Consider the following 16,858-nt stretch of genomic DNA (forward strand, 5'->3'; position numbering starts at 1 on the left):
CATCGACTCTTGTTAATTGGGTATCTAGGCTAATTTTGTTGGATTTACAAACTGGACTAACGAACGCACTCTCAGAGTGGAACTCCTGTGTATGTTGAGAACTTATTGTAGACCTTTTTCCTTTACCTAGTGCTGGTTCTTCCATCAGTTTGTATTATAACCATCATAGTTCTGATGTTAATTCTGCACTCTCATTAATGAATGCAATGGAGCCCATTGAAGTTGTAAAACGTCTCCTGGAAGAGGAAGCCTAGATGTGGTTCTGCTCAGATGCTTATGCAAAAAACTCAAAGGTAGACAATAAATAGAAGCTTTGACAGGAGAATGAAGCTATTTATTTTTGCCCTCTTTTCAACCATACAAATGTTTATGGACTGCATGTGGTTTGTCAGGTACTGTCTTGGTTCTAGGATATAGGGCTGAGTCTACTGATTGTTATTGTTCAGGCTCACAGTCGTATCCGACTCTTTGTGATCCCATGGACTGCAGCATGCCAGGCTTCCCTGTTCTTCACTATCTCCCTGAGTTTGATCAGATTCATGTCCATTGAGTCAGTGATGCTATCTAACCATCTCATCCTCTGTCACCCCCTTCTCCTCCTGCCTTCAATCTTTCCCAGTGTCTAGGTCTTTTCCAATAATTCAGCTCTTTGCATCAGGTGGCCAAAATATTGGAGATTCAGTTTCAGCATCAGTCTTTCCAAAGAATATTCAGGGTTGCTTTCCTTTAGGATTGACTAGTTTGATCTCCTGTTGTCTAAGGGACTCTCAAGAGTCTTCTCCAGCACCACAATTTGAAAGCATCAAATTTGGTGCTCAACCTTCTTTGTGGCCCAACTCTCATATCCGTACATGGCTGATGGAAAAACCACAGCTTTGACTGTATGGACATTTGATGGCAAAGTGATATTTCTGCTTTTTAACACACTGTCTAGGTTTATCACAGCTTTCCTTCCAAAGAGCAAGTGTCTTTTTAATTTCATGACCACAGTTGCCATCTACAGTGGTTTTGAAGCCTGAGAAAAGAAACTGTGTCACTGTTTCCACTTTTTCCCCTTCTATTTGCCATGAAGTGATGGGACTGGATACCAAGATCTTAGTTTGCCTTTTTTTTTAAAATGTTGAGTCTATTAATTATTCTTTGTTTTCCAGAGTCTACCATGAGCTAAGTGGTTATTAAGGAGTGTGACTCTCTACTTCTATCTATTGAGTAAGAGAGAGAGTGCTTTGGGTGAGATGCTGATGAGCTAGGAATGTGTGGGAGGGAAGAAAGGGCTCAGGTCTTCCTATTTGAGTTTCATGCTGAGTTGAACTTGACCTCCATACCTTGGAGTCAACAGCAGCAGACCAAATCATCAAGAAAGGGAAATTAGGAAGGAATAGTTAGCTCAATTCAGAACAAGAAGAGTAAAGAGGAGGGATTTTTCCTACCTGACCATATCAACCTACTACAAAGGAAGGACATAGTCATACAAGCAGCATGACACCAGTGTAGGAACTAATAGACCCATGAGACAGAGTAAAGGGCTTAGAAAAAGACTCGATAGGTGACAGTGTGTGCACGTGCTAAGTCGTTTCAGTCATGTCCAACTCTATGTGACACTATTGACTGTAGCCCACCAGGCTCCTCTGTCCATGGGATTTTCCAGGCAGAATACTGGAATGGGTTGCCATGCCCTCCTCCAGGGGATCATCCTGACCAAGGGATCAAACCCATGTCTCTTATGTCTTCTGCATTGATCAGCAGATTCTTTACCACTAGGGCCACCTGGGAAGCCCCAATAGGTGGTTGGTGGTTGTGGTGGTTTAGTCTCTCAGTTGTGTCCAACTCATGTGACCCCATGGACTATAGCCTGCCAGACTTAGAGGACAAACTTACGCTTGCTAGAGGGAAAGGATGGAGGAGGGGACAGTTAGGGAGTTTGGAATGGACACGTACACACTGCTATATTTAAAATGGATAATCAACAAGGACTTACTGTATAGCACATGGAACTCTGCTAAACGTTATGTGGCAGCCTGGATGGAAGGGGAATTTTGAGGGGAATGGATACATATGTATGGTTGAGTACCTTTCTGTTCACCTGAAACTATTACAACATTATTAATTGGCTATACCTCAATACAAAATTAAAAGGTTTTAAACATTTTTTTAAAATATTTAAAATGTATACAGTAAGATAGTAACTGTATACCATATTTTAAAAAAAGTAGGTAAATAAAACATTTGATGAAACAAATGTGGTATTAAGGAGTACTTTAAGAGTACCACTTAAAGAAAGAAAGTGATGCAAAGACTAAGTCAGAAGTCATGAGCATGCCATATGTACACAACAGCCATGTCATCCTAAACTGGTCACCCACTGGTAACACCTAGTAGGCCCCATTCTGACCCTAGGTGTCATTTCCCAAAATATGCAGATAGAATCCAGATATCCAGCAGGCTCAAGGGTGAGTTACTGCTGTGGCCAGGTATACATGCTCCTGTGTCTCTCTGATGAAGCAAGTATGTGAGTTGGTTCCAGTCACCCTCTATCTGCTGGAACCTCTCTGGTCTTCTTGACCACATTACAGAGGGGAAGGTGCACGCAGCAGAGAGAGAGGACATGTCAATATTGCATAATCCAGTATGGAGCAAGTATGAACTTTCCACCCCCTGGCACCTTACTTTGTGTGTGCTAAATCACTTCAGTCGTGTCCGACTCTTCATGACCCTATGGACTGTGGGCAGCCAGGCTCCTCTGTCCATGGGATTCTCCAGGAAAGAATACTGGAGCAGGTTGCCATGCCCTCCTCCAGGGGATCTTCCCGGCCCAGGGATTGAACTCGAGTCTCTTATGTCTTCTGCATTGGCAGGTGGGTTCTTTACCACTAGCGCCACCTGGGAAGCCTGGGAACCTTAATTTACATGGGCTAATTTACTTCCCAGACTTCTTGCTGCTTTTTTAAATGGACTCAAGCCTTGTAACGACTGAAGCAACTTAGCAGCAGCAGCAGCAGCAGCAAGCCTTGTAATTAGGCCATCTTAATTTGGTCTGTGACCCCTTCTGTTCAGTGTCCTTCAGAATTCCTTACCTGGTAGTATTTGGGCCTACTATTGCCTCAGGGTAATAACCCACTGCACACATGGCTGACCTTAAAACTGTGATTTACAAACTTTTCTATGAACTTTTAAACTTGCCTTCGTTCTTATGCTGTGTGCTGTCCCTTAGTCACCTGGGTTCCCTTCATCAAAGTTGGCCCTTTCCTCAGGTGATGAAATTTTCTTTCCTCTACACACTGTCTCCTTTGCCAAAACTTATCTGTTTGTGGTCTCATTCCATTTATCATCTTGATGCTGTTATCTCTAGTTTGAGGTTGTAGAGTCAACCTTCAAAAATGTGCTTCTTAGATATTTAAACCTGTTTGGAGTACACTGCCACCAAGTGGCATTGGAACCTCAAGTGTGACTACGTCTCTCCATCCATGAAGGAGTGAAGAAAGAGAGATGACAGGGGATCTAATGGTAGAGCCAGGAACTCTTGGCCAGTAAGTGATTAGATAGCTACAGAGAAAGCAGTTGGCAATGAAAGCCCAAAGGCAAGGACCCAAGACTTAAACAGAAAAGAACTTTGATCTTCTATAAGTAAACATGGAAATGAATGCCCCTAGCTTCACCTTTTCCTTGACAGTTGTTTTTGATGATTATAGACCATGGGTTCAAGGCAGATGCTAAGTAGATAGACATCCTCTCTTTACTTCAACCAGACAACTGTGCTTTTCTGTTTTATACATCAAGGTGCCATATACGTTTTCATTTATTTAAAAGATTCTATAATTTTTAAAGGGACTGTTCAGTTCAGTTCAGTCACTCAGTCATGTCCAACTCTTTGTGATCCCACAGAATTCAGCACTCCAGGCTTCCCTGTCCTTCACCAAAACTTGGAGCTTGCTCAAACTCATGTCCATTGAGTCAGTGATGCCAGCCAACCATCTCATCGTCTGTTGTCCCCTTCTCCTCCTGCCTTCAATCTTTCCCAGCATCAGGGTCTTTCCATTGAGTCAGGACTTCACATCAAGTGGCCAAAGTATTAGAGCTTCAGCTTCAGCATCAGCCCTTCCAATGAATATTCAGGACTTATTTCCTCTAGGATTGACTGGTTGGATCTCCTTGCAGTCCAAGGGACTTGTGAGAGTCTTCTCCAACAACACAGTTCAAAAGCATCAATTCTTCAGCACTCAGCTTTCTTTATGGTCCAACTCTCACATCCATACGTGACTACTGGAAAAACCATAGCTTTGACTATATGGACTTTGTTGGCAAAGTGATGTGTCTGCTTTCTAATACACTGTCTAGATTTGTCATAACTTTCCTTCCAAGGAGCAAGCATCGTTTAATTTCATGGCTGCAGTTGCCATCTTCAGTGATTTTGGAGCCCCAGAAAATAAAGTCTGTCACTATTTCTACTGTTTCCCCATCTATTTGCCATGAAGTGATGGGACCAGATGCCATGATTTTAGTTTTTTGAATGTTGAATTTTAAGCCAGATTTTTCACTCACTCCTTTCACTTTCATCAAGAAGGTCCTTAGTTCATCTTCACTTTCTGCCGTATTCCCAGGTGGCTCAGAGGTAAAGAATCCACCTGCCAATGCGGGAGAGACAAGAGACTCAAGTTCAATCCCTGGGTTGGGAAGATCTCCTGGAGAAGGAAATGGCAACCCACTCCAGTATTCTTGCCTGGGGAATTCCATGGAGAGAGAAGCCTGGAGGGCTATAGTCCATGGAGTCTCAAAGAGTCGGATTCGACTGATTGACAGAGCACGACTTCTTCTGCCGTAAGTGTGGTGTCATCCTTAAGGGACTGTTACTATGTTTCAAATGCTTCTCAGAAGTTGTCTCTTCCATACTTGAGATATTATTATTAAAATTACAAATACTAGCTTATCCATATCGACTCAATTCTGTGGAGGGTGGCCTACTGGACAGGGAGAAGGAGAGGCAAAGAGTTTGGAGACTGAAAATGAAGGAGAGGACATGAAAGACCCCCAATAACAACAAGAAAGTGCTAGAAGAAGGAGCTAAGGGTAAGGACAAGCACCATGGGTGGTTCTGCACTCTTCCATTTGAATGAACATAGAGTTTTAGGCACACCTAAAACTCCTTGGAATTTGTTTGGTTTCACCAGTATAGCACAATAAAGACCCTAATGAATTCAAGGGAGAGTCCAAGTTAAATGATAATGTCAATGATGGCGAAGCTACTACATTGATGACTCTGACACTTAACTGAATATGTACAGTGAATTAGGCATTGCTTTCTTATCCTAAATTAGATCCCCAGAACTAACCATCTACCTCCCATGGTGGAGGCCTAGTGATCAGGGCCAACAAACTACATGCTTCTGGTTCAAAGAATGACTTAACAAAGGTGTCTTTCTTCAAAGAAAATAGGCAAGGACAAATGTCAGAAGAAGAACTGTTTGGCTTGAGCAAATGAAGAAGAATAACCGGTCCCAAGTCAGAGGGTGAGGGATGGCTCTAACGGATATCCCAAATGGCTAGGTGAGCCCCAGGCAAGCTGGCCAAAACCTAGGAGGAAACAGTGCTGTCCAAGTTAACAAAGAGGTAGGTTTGGGGCAGCAAATGTCTTCATGAAACTAGGTGTTGTCAAGTTAAGGGGAAAATGTTAACTCATGGGACCACATCTGTAAAGGATTTGTAATTAAGATCAAAAGCTGCCAGTGACTAATTCAAAATCATTGCCACATATTCCTTGGCAGGAAAGTATCTAGTCCAGGAGACACCTTCAGGCACTCAGTGTCCAACTCCAAAACTTGAAAAGGTATCCCTGACTTGGGATGGCTCCATGTGTACCAACTGTTCAGGATCCTGCTAGAATGGGAGCTTTCACAGGACAAAGGAGTTTTTGTTGTTGTTGTTGTCTGCTTCATTCACTAAGGTGCATCCCATGTGATAGGATAATCCCTTGTGGGTGACATGTGTTCAATACGCATTATTGAGCCAGGTAGATCATTGCCCAAGGTCACCTGTGTTTTACAGTAAAACTAGGACTTGACTGTTGCCCTGCATGGATAGTGCTGCCAGCATATTTTTCTACTGTGTCACATCTCAGTATGGATTTGCCAGCAAAGATGTTCTACTGCTGAGCGCCTATTATTTCAATCAATATTATTGGTTGCTTTGCTTATTTATTAATGCAGTCCTTGGTGGATTATTAGCCCATCTCACCGTTGCCAGTTATTCTTTTAAGCAGCCATGGAGCTGTCTATGTGGTTAATCCATCCACCATCCTTAAAAGTAGGGAGACAGGGAATTGCCTCCAGACATCCTTCTGCCTCCATCCTTATGAAAGCATCCCCCTGTGGCTGAAGAGATAAAGTGCAGAAGGAATGGGCAGCAGAAACTCGCTTCTGGTCCTACCTTTACCACTCATGGCTCAGAGGACCCTTAAGTCCCCAGATCATAGACACCTTCTGGGAAAAAATGGCACTTAGGCCAAGCAGTTTCTGAGAGTCTATGATTCATCACCCCCCATCCTGATGCAATCCCATTCATGTGCCCCAGGTTCCCATCCAAAGCTGGCCGTCCTGCTCAGAGCCTCCTGACCCTCATGAAACTCAGCTTCCTGCTTGCTACATCTAGAGAATATTTTCAGTTGGAGTCCATGCTCACAGTTGGAGTCCATGCTCACAGCTGGAGAAGGAAATGGCAACCCGCTCCAATATTCTTACCTAGAGAATCCTGTGGACAGAGGAGCCTGGTGGGTTGCTGTCCATAGGGTTGCACAGAGTCAGACACGACTGAAGCGACTTAGCTAGCATGCATGCATGCATGCCTCCTCACAGCAAACCATCATCCATCTTACATGGTCTCCTGTTTGTTTTACCTGTTTGTTCCCTTTTACTTCTGCAATCCCTGTTTCTATTTCCTCTCCCATAGACACTCTCCCAAGTATGTTTGGTATATATCCATGAATATATATATATATATATATATGCCTTATAAAACACATTGTATTGTTTGTGTGTTTTTATTTATTCACGGATGTGTAAGGTTTTCATTGCTGCACACAGGCTTTCTCTAACTGCAGCAAGGGGAGTTCTCATTGCAGTGGCTTCTCTTATTGTAGAACACAGGCTTTGGAGTACATGGGCTCAGTAGTTGTGGCACATGGGCTACGTTGCTCCAGGGCATGTGGGATCTTCCCAGACCAGGGATCAAATCCATGTCCCCTGAATTGGCAGGTGGATTCCTAACGACTGGACCACTAGGGAAGTCCTGTTTTTTAATTAGCATTAATTTTATGTTGTTGTTTTCATTTTGTTATATTTTTTTAACTGTCACTGATTTTTTTTTTTTTAATCTCTTTGGCTGTGTCATGTCTTAGTTGCAGCAGGTAGGATCTTCATTGCATCATGCAGAATCTTTTCAATTTGGTGCATGGACTCCCTAGTTGTGGAGTGCAGGCTCAGTAGTTGTGGCTCGCAGGCCTAATTGGTCCATGGCCTGTGGGATCTCTGTTTCCCGACCATGGATCAAGCCCTCATCCATTGCATTGAAAGGCAGATTCTTAGCCACTGGAGCACAAGGGAAGTCCCTGACTATTGTGTTAATTTACATTTTTTATTTAAAATGATTTGAATATTTTTTTCATATACACATAGCATTTATATTTTCCATTCTGTGAGTCATCCATGACATCTTTTACCCATTTTTAGGCAGGTGTGTTCTGTCTTTTCTGATGAGTTTCAGGAATCCCTTATGTACGCTGGACAACTCCTGTTATTTTCAGACATCAATGTTTTTTCCTCTGAGACTATTATCTTTCTAATGACTTTTCTATGGTGTCTCTTTTGAGCAGAAATTCTCCATTTCTATGTATCCAGTCCATATCACTTTTCACCCTGTGGTTTATCCTTTTCTGTGTTTTATTCAAGTTGTTTGCCAATTCTATACTGTAGAAATATCCTTCTATATTTTCTTCTAGTAAGTTTATGGTTTCACCTCTCCTATTTGCATTCTTAGGCCATCTGGATTCCACCTCTACACAAAGTATTTATAGTGTAAAGTGCTAGCCAACCTTTATTTCTACCCATGTCTTGAATGAGATGTCCCAATGATATCCCCATCTTTTCCTCATTGATTTAGGGTACCACCAATCACCTATCACCTGGAGAAGGAAACGGCAGGTGAGTCTGTGAGTCTCTTTCTGTTTTGTAAGTTCATTTGTATCATTTCTTTGCAGATCCCACATATAAGGAATGTCATACAGTATTTCTCCTGTTTGACTTAATTCGCTCAATATGACAGTCTCTAGGTCCATCCCTGTTGCTACAAATGGCATTATTTCATTCTTTTTTAATGGCTGAGTAATATTCTATTGTATATATGTATCACACCGTCTTTATCCATTTCTCTGTTGGTGCTTCCATGTCCTGGCTTTGTAAACTTACTGTATAACTTAATGCATGATATAGTTTCTTTCTCTGTCTCCAAACTCCCTGTTTACCCATGATCCATATTTGATACTTCCTATGTGTTTTGTCTATGTCTTGAGCTACCAGCTTATTTTACTTCTATGCTTAACACTTATTATGGGTTTTATTAATCCTGCTTTTCTTTCTTTTTTTTAGGATTAGACTTTATTCTTTTTTTTTTTTTTTTAGACTTTATTCTTAAATAATTAAGCAAGCACCCATTACTGCAGACTTCTGCTTTCCCATCTTTACAATGTGTAATATGCGGCTAACCACATTTTTTCCTATCCACATTTTTTTTTTTTGCTACATTTTTCACTCAGGAATTCAGCTTCAGGTATTTTCAAGAACCACATGATTGGAAATCATTGAAATGTGAGTGGGTCAAGAGAAGCAAAGGCAGAGATACGCGGTGGTTGCTGTAAGCTTTGTGATACGTGGACTGTGGCAGTTTGTTTAGGGAGGGATGAATTTCGCCTTGGAGTCAGATTCAAACTGACTTGGATTTAAACAAAATTGGATTTGACTTGAATTAGAACCTTGACTCTATCTGCCGCTAATTGTGGCCAGACTGCTTAATTAAATGCAGCTTCTTTTCTTTATCCATTAAAAATAGCACCAATAGTGTTTTTGTTTCTGGAACTCTCCCTATCCAGTAGTCAAGGACTTCTGGGGACCTGGGGTAACATAGTAGAGACAGAGGCAATAGAACCCAAAGAGATTGGAGTCTGAATGTTTCAAAGGAAAAAACTTCACACAGATGTCATGTGTATTGGCTCCAGACTTTTGGAAACTCCATCCCCTCTCATTTCCACCAGCACCTGTATCCTGCAACTGTTGTTGTCGTTCAGCTGCTAAGTCATGTCTGACTCTTTGCGACCTCATGGACTGAAGCATGCCAGGCTCCCCTGTCCTTCACTATCTCCCAGAGTTTGCTCAGATTCATGTCCATTGAGTCAGTGATGCTATCTAAACATATCATTCTCTGCATCCCTCTTCTCCCTTTGCCTTCAATCTTTCCTAGCACCAGGGTCTTTTCCAATGAGTCGGCTCTTTACATCAGGTGGCCCAAGTATTGGAGCTTCAGCTTCAGCATCAGTCCTTCCAATGCATATTCAGAGTTGATTTCCTTTAGGATTGACTGGTTTGATCTCCTTACAGTCCAAGGGACTCCTAAGAGTCTTCTCCAACGCCACAGTTTGAAAGCATCAATTCTTTGGCACCCAACCTTCTTTATGGTCCAACTATCACATCCATACATAACTACTGGAAAAACCATAGCTTTGATTATATGGACCTTTGTTAGTGAAGCAATGTCTCTATTTTTTAGTATGCCATCTAGGTTTATCATAGCTTTTCTTCCAAGGAGCAAGCATCTTTTCATTTCATGGCTGCAGTTACTGTCTGCAATGGTTTTGGAGCCCAAGAATATAAAATCTGTCACTGCTTCCACTTTTCCCACTTCTATTTATCATGAAGTATTCTACAATACACACAACCAAAGCAGCAAGAGAATGAATTTTCCATATAACCTTTTTTAAAAGAAATGAATAAAGAGATATCTCAAGTAAATAGAGTCAGGAGACCCTGTGATGATAGCAGAAACCACTAGGAAGAAGAAAGACTCCTTTTCTCTTCTGGCAAGAAGCCATGAACTCTGTTTACTATAGCCCTCCCAACTTCCCTTTCCCCACTATAAAAGTGCTCTCCTTCTCTGGCTGTGTGGAGACTTGCTTATGACTCACTGTGGTTGCAGACGCTGAATTGCAATTCCTTGCTAGTCTTCAATAAATCCACTTTTCCTGCAAGAAACAACTGGCAGTCTATTTATTTTAGGTCAACATTTTGATGGCCAGTATGGGGATCCAGAGAAGATCCAATGATTCTGTGGCTGGTGAGTAAACCTGTTCAGTACCCACCCTGAGCCCATTGTTGCTCCTGCTTTTTCCACTAACCCTGGAGTTGAAAGCTTCATATTTCTCCTGAAGCTGAGCATCTAGCCTCTTTGTGTTTTGAAATTCTCCAGGTTTAGACTTCATCTTCTGGTTAAGGCTAGGATCTGTATGTGAGTACATGCTTGGCAATTTGGTCTGATTTTGAAATCAGACTGCTTCACTGGAACAGTGGGCTAGCCTTTGACCCATTCCTTCAGAAACAGAGGCTGTTTCATTGGAACTGTGCCACTTCAGTCTTGGGCCCATTCATTTGGAATAGGGGCTGTTCTATGGGAACCGGGCTTAGAAAACTTCAGTCTGGCTCTGGGACCAAGCTGTTCCCTTATAACTTACTGGTATTAAGCCTGAAGTGTGTTTGAACTGTTGGAGTTGCACAGTATTTTCCCTATTTGAATTGTTTAAACTGAGATTAAGCTATTTAATCTGTTTGAAAATTATTCTTTTACTGTAGAGAAAATCTGCTGAAAATGGGATCCCGATTATCTAAACATTTTGAGGGCAGCCTCTCCCACAGTTACCCTTGTCATTGTTCAGTCACTAAGTCATATCCAACTCTTTGTGACTCCAAAGCATGCCAGGCTTCCCTGTCCTTCACTATCTCCTGGAGTTTGCTCAAATCGGTTATGCCATCCAAGCATCTCATCCTCTGTTATCCCCTTCTCCTCCTCCCCTCAATTTTTCCCAGCATCAGGGTCTTTCCCATGAGTCTGCTCTTCATATCAGGTGACCAAAGTATTGGAGTTTCAGTTTTAGCATCAGTCCTTCCAATGAATACTCAGGACTGATTCCCTTTAGGATTGACTGGTTTGATCTCCTTGCAGTCCAAGGGACTCTCAAGAGTCTTCTTCAGTACCACATTTTGAAAGTATCAATTCTTTGGTACCCAGCCTTCTTTATGGTCCAAATATCATATCCATACATGACTACTGGAAAAGTCATAGCTTTAACTATATGGCTCTTTGTTGGCAAAGTGATGTCTTTGCTTTTTAATATGCTTTCTAGGTTTGTCATAGCTTTTCTTTCAAGGAACAAGTGTCTTTTAACTTCATAGCTGCCTATTATATATTTAATAACCACAATCTTTCTAATGCACATTTCTAATTAAATAGACCAACCTAACATAGTCAATGGCCATTATGGAGAAATTTCCAAATCCCCTAAACTTACTTTTCTTAAAATTGAATTGGACACCATAGTTCTAAAATTTCCAAAACTGAATGGAGTGCCTATTTTGATTGGTATTTTGAAAATTACAAACTTATCTAAAGCCTAAAATTGCCTTTACGCAAAATAAAGTTTTAAGATTACCTGAGAAAAGCTAACAAAGATAAGTGGATCCTGAAGCCTCAGGCTGTTTCTTTAGCTTCTTTGTCTAAGGATCCATCTCTGGTGCCATCTTCTTTGTTTTCTATGCTGCCTCATCCTCCTCTATACCTTCAGTTTGGCTCAGATGGTAAAGCGTCTGTCTACAATGAGGGAGACCCGTGTTCGTTCCCTGGGTCGGGAAGAACCCCTGGAGAAGAAAATGGCAGCCCACTCTAGTACTATTGCCGGAAAATCCCATGGATGGAGGAGCCTGGTAAGCTACAGTCCATGGGGTCGCAAAGAGTCAGACACGACTGAGCGACTCCACTTTCTTTACTAACTCTCTCCCTGAACTTTTTATCTGAAATTCTTCCCACTTACAATTCACCTGAATTTATCAGAGACTGTCACTTAAAACAAAGACTTCTGAGGATCCAGAGGCTGAACTCTTGATTTCTTATACTCAGGACTAAAGCTAAACTCTAGTCATGGTCACAGTTTTTCCCAAAGTAACCAAAGATCCTTACAGATTTACTGAGGAATTTAATATAGTTATTCAGGTTTATCAACCTGGTTTCTCTGACATATATCAGCTAGTTTATACGCTTGTCAGTGAAGGCCAGCCCAAATAATCAATGAAAACCACTAATGGGGATTTCCTGGTAAATCATGGTAAAGAATATGCCTGCCAATGCAGGAGACATGGGTTCAATCCCTGGTCCAGGAAGATCCTATATGCCTCGGAGCAACTAAACCCATGCACCACAACTATTGAGCCTGTGCTTTAGAGCCCAGGAACCACTACTACTGAGTTCATGCACCACCACTACTGAAGTCCATGCACCCTAGAGCCTGTGCTCCACAACAAGAGAAGCCACTGCAATGAGAAGCCCGTGCACTGCAGCAAAGAGTAGCCCCTGCTCTCTGCAACAAGAGAAAAGCCCTCACAGCAGCAAAGACCCAGCACAGCAACGAAGACCCAGCGAAGGCAAAGATAGATAGGTACATAAAATTATTTAAAAAAAGAAAACCACTAATGGTGAATATCATGAAAGGTCTAGAACTACAACCAAAAGACCCGCCCACTAACTTTTATGATAAGGCTCAAGCGACCTCACTGGGCAATTTCTGGGATTTTCCAAAGCCTGTGGATTGAAACAAAATTTAGACTTCCTCACAAAAGTATGATGAGCCTGTTCATGGCAGATAACCTCTGACTCCTCATGGTGATGTACAAGAGGCTTCTGTGGATAACAGTGACTTCTCATGGTTCACTGATGGTTCTTATTTAAAAGAACGGTCCTGGGCAAGGGATGTTATTATAGTTCCTTTTGATGTTGTTGAGGCTGCATCTTTACCTATGGCTACGTAAGCCCAGCAGGGTGAATTATACACTGCTATACAGGCTTGTGGGCTCCCTTGGCGGCTCAGTCAGTGGCAAAAGAACCCACCTACCAAAACAGGAGGCTTGCAGGAGATACAGGTTTGATCCCTGGGTTGGGAAGAGCCCCTGGAGAAGGAAATGGCAACACACTCCAATATTCTTGCCTGGAAAATCCCATGGAGAGAGGAGCCGCTTGTCTACAGTCCAAGGGGTCCCAAAGAGTCGGACGCAGCTTAGTGACTAAATGGCAACAACAACAACAACACAGGCATGTACTTTAGTGAAGGACGAAGCTGCCAATGTTTATAGTGATAGTAGTTATGATTTTGGAGTAACTCGGGATTTTGGAATATTGTGGAAACAACGTGGTTTCCTTACTTCCAGAAGAAATAAAATTAAAAATGGTTTTTTTGTTCAGGAATTATTAGATGTGATATTTTACTGACTGCTCTAGCCATTATTAAGATTCTGGCGAATTCTAAACTTGACTCTCTGAAAGCTAAGGGAATATGCCTTGCTGATATTTTCACAAGGAGTGCTATCTTTAAACAGGAAAACCTGTCATGGCGCAAAGGGATATTTCTTCAAATGATAACTTAGAAAAACTGGCTAAAAAAGCCCAACAATTGGTCTTAGAAAAGGAAAAATAAGATTGGAAATTCAATTGTTGGTTTGATGAAAAGAGAAAACTCAGGTTTGAACCAAAATAATCCACTCCTAACTGGAGACTCTAAAATTCCTATTTCTCACCATTGTATGTGCATTAAACCATTATTCTACTGACAAAATGATAGCATTCGTGAGTTAGTATTGCTGAGAGAACATTAAAAATGACTGCAAAATTGCCTACCTCACTTGTCTCACTTGTTCAACAATATAATCCAGGGAAGGCTGTTTCTGCTACTCTTGGACATTTAAAATTGCTTACTTAACCATTCATAGTCTGGCAAAAAGATTTCATACAACTTCATCTTATGGATATAAATATATTTTAGTCATCATCTGCACATTTTCATGCTGGACTGAGAAACCTTTCCTTACAGAGAGGCTATTGACTCTTCTGTGGCTAAAGTCTTCTCAGAAAAGATTATCCTTACTTGGGAGGTCCTCTCAAACTTCATAATAAATGAGGAAACCATTTTATTTGTCAAATATTTCAACAAGTCTGCACTGTTTGGCCAGTTATCAACATTTTCAATGTGCTTCCCATCCTCGATCCTCTGGTTTAGTTTTATGCACGAATGGTGCTATTCACACACTTGTCCTTTCCTCTAAGATCAGGAACAAGACAAGAATGTCCTCTCTCTCCAGTTTTATTCAACATAGTTTTGGAAGTCCTAGCCATGGCAATCAGAGAAGAAAAAGAAATAGAAGAAATCCAAACTGGGAAAGAAGAAGTAAAACCATCACTGTTTGCAGATGACATGATACTATACATAGAAAGCAAAGAGATCATCAATTAATTTGGTAGAGTTGCAGGATATAAAATTAATACACGGAAAATTTCTTGCATTCATACACACTAACAATGAAAGATCAGAAGGAGAAATTAATGAAACAGTCTCCTTTACCATCACATCAAAAATAATAAAATACCTAGGAATGAACCAACTAAGGAGGCAAAAGACCTGTACTCAGGAAACTATAAGGTGAAAGCAATCAAAGGTGACACAAAGAGATGGAGAAATAAATCATGTTCTTGGGTTGGAAGAGGCAATATTATCAAAATGGCTATATTACCCAAAGTAATCTACAGATTCAATGTGATTCCTATCAGATTATCAATAGCTTTTTTTTCCCCACAGAATTAGAACAAAAAATTTTACAACTTGCATGGAAACACAAAATACTCTGAATAGCCCAAGCAATATTGAGAAAGAAGAATGGAGCTGGGGGCATCAGGCTCCTTGCCTTCAGATTATACTACAAAGCTACAGTAATCAAGACAGTACGGTACTGGCACAAAAACAGAAATATAGACCAATAGAACAAGATAGAAAATCCAGAGATAAACCCGTGCACTTCTGGCCAACTAAGCTATGACAAAGGAGGCAAAAATATACAGTGGAGAAAGGATAGTCTCTTCAATCAGTGATGCTGGGAAAACTGGGTAGCTACATGTAAAAGAATGAAACTAGAACATTCTTCAGTGCCATACACAAAAGTAAACTCAAAGTGGATTAAAGACCTAAATGTAAGGCTGGATACTACAAAAATTAGAGGAAAACATAGCCAGAACACTCTCTGACATAAAGTGCAGCAAAATCTTTTCTGATCCACCTCTGAGAGTAATGAAAATTAAAAAAAAAAACAAAAAAACAAAAAAACTTGAAAGCTCTTGCGTCACAAAGGAAACTCTAAATAAAATAATAAAAAAAAAAACTCACAGAACTGGAGAAAATATTTGCAAATGAAGTGACAGACAAAGGATTAATCTTCAAAATATGCAAACAGTTCATGAAGCTCAAAATCAAAAAAACAAATGGGACTTCCCCTGGTGGTCCACTGGGTAAGACTCCAAGCTCCCAAAGCAGGGGGCCCGAGTTTGATCCCTGGTCAGGAAACTAGATCCCACAAGAATGCTGCAACTAAGGAGTCCACATGTCACAATGAAGATCATGCTAACTGCAACTAAGACCCAGTGCAGCCAAAACAAATAAATAAATAAAAACAAGTGTCACTTCTCTAGTACCTAGTGTAAAATCTTCCTTTTGTGGAGTTGTTTGAAACAACAGTGTTTCTCATCTTTCAAAAACACAAAAAATTAATTTTGCATTTCACGTGTTTTCAAGAAAACTATTATACCCTTAAGCCTGGGCTCAGTGGACAGCAGTCAAGGATTCCACACACTTGGATGGGGAAAGAAATCACAGTGTTGTTTTCATCAATGTCTAATGGAAATTTAGAATTTCTTTCTGGTGGGCCATGAACCATAGTGATATTACCTGTACATGGAACCTAGTTGTTGCAGGAAGGGAGATCCTTTTCAGAGCCAGAGAGTGGGCTCCTGTCTAACACTTGGAAATGAATTGTCTGAGCAGAAGCACATGCTGACAAAGGAAAAGACTTTTTTTGGGAAGAGGTGCCCAGGTAGAGAGGGAAAGGGAACCCAGGAGAGGTACCCTGCCATGTGGCTCAAAGTCTCAGGTTTTATAGTAATGAGGTTAGTTTCGTGGTTGTCTCTGGCCAGTCATCTTGCTTGGCTCATATTTAGTCTGACTCAGGGTACTTTCAGGTGACACACATATCTCTCAGCCAAGATGGATTTCAGCATGAGGATTTCTGGGAGGTAGGCAAGACATACCTTCTCCTCCCTCCTCCTTTTGTCCCCTCTTGAGTTCTCCCAGTTAGTTTTCAGTGGCAGCACCATTGACCATTTCTGTCCCTGGTTCTCTAACCTCACCATTCCTTATGGCTATGGCCATGCTATTGTTGTTGTTCAGTCGCTAAGTCATGTCCAATTCTTTGCAACCCCATGGACTGCAGCATGCCAGGCTTCCCTGTCCTCCATTATCTTTCAGAGTTTGCTCAAATTCAAGTCCACTGAGTTCATGATGCTATCTAACATCTAATTCTCTGTTGCCCTCTTCTCCTTTTGCCTTCAATTTTTCCCAGCATCAGGGTCTTTTCCAAAGAGTCATCTCCATATCAGGTGTCAAAATTATTGGAGCTTCAGCTTCAGCATCAGTCCTTCTGATGAATATTCAGGGTTGATCTCCTTTAGGATTGACTGGTTT

Source organism: Cervus canadensis, chromosome 13 (assembly GCF_019320065.1).
Source record: "Cervus canadensis isolate Bull #8, Minnesota chromosome 13, ASM1932006v1, whole genome shotgun sequence".
Lineage (NCBI taxonomy): Eukaryota > Metazoa > Chordata > Mammalia > Artiodactyla > Cervidae > Cervus > Cervus canadensis.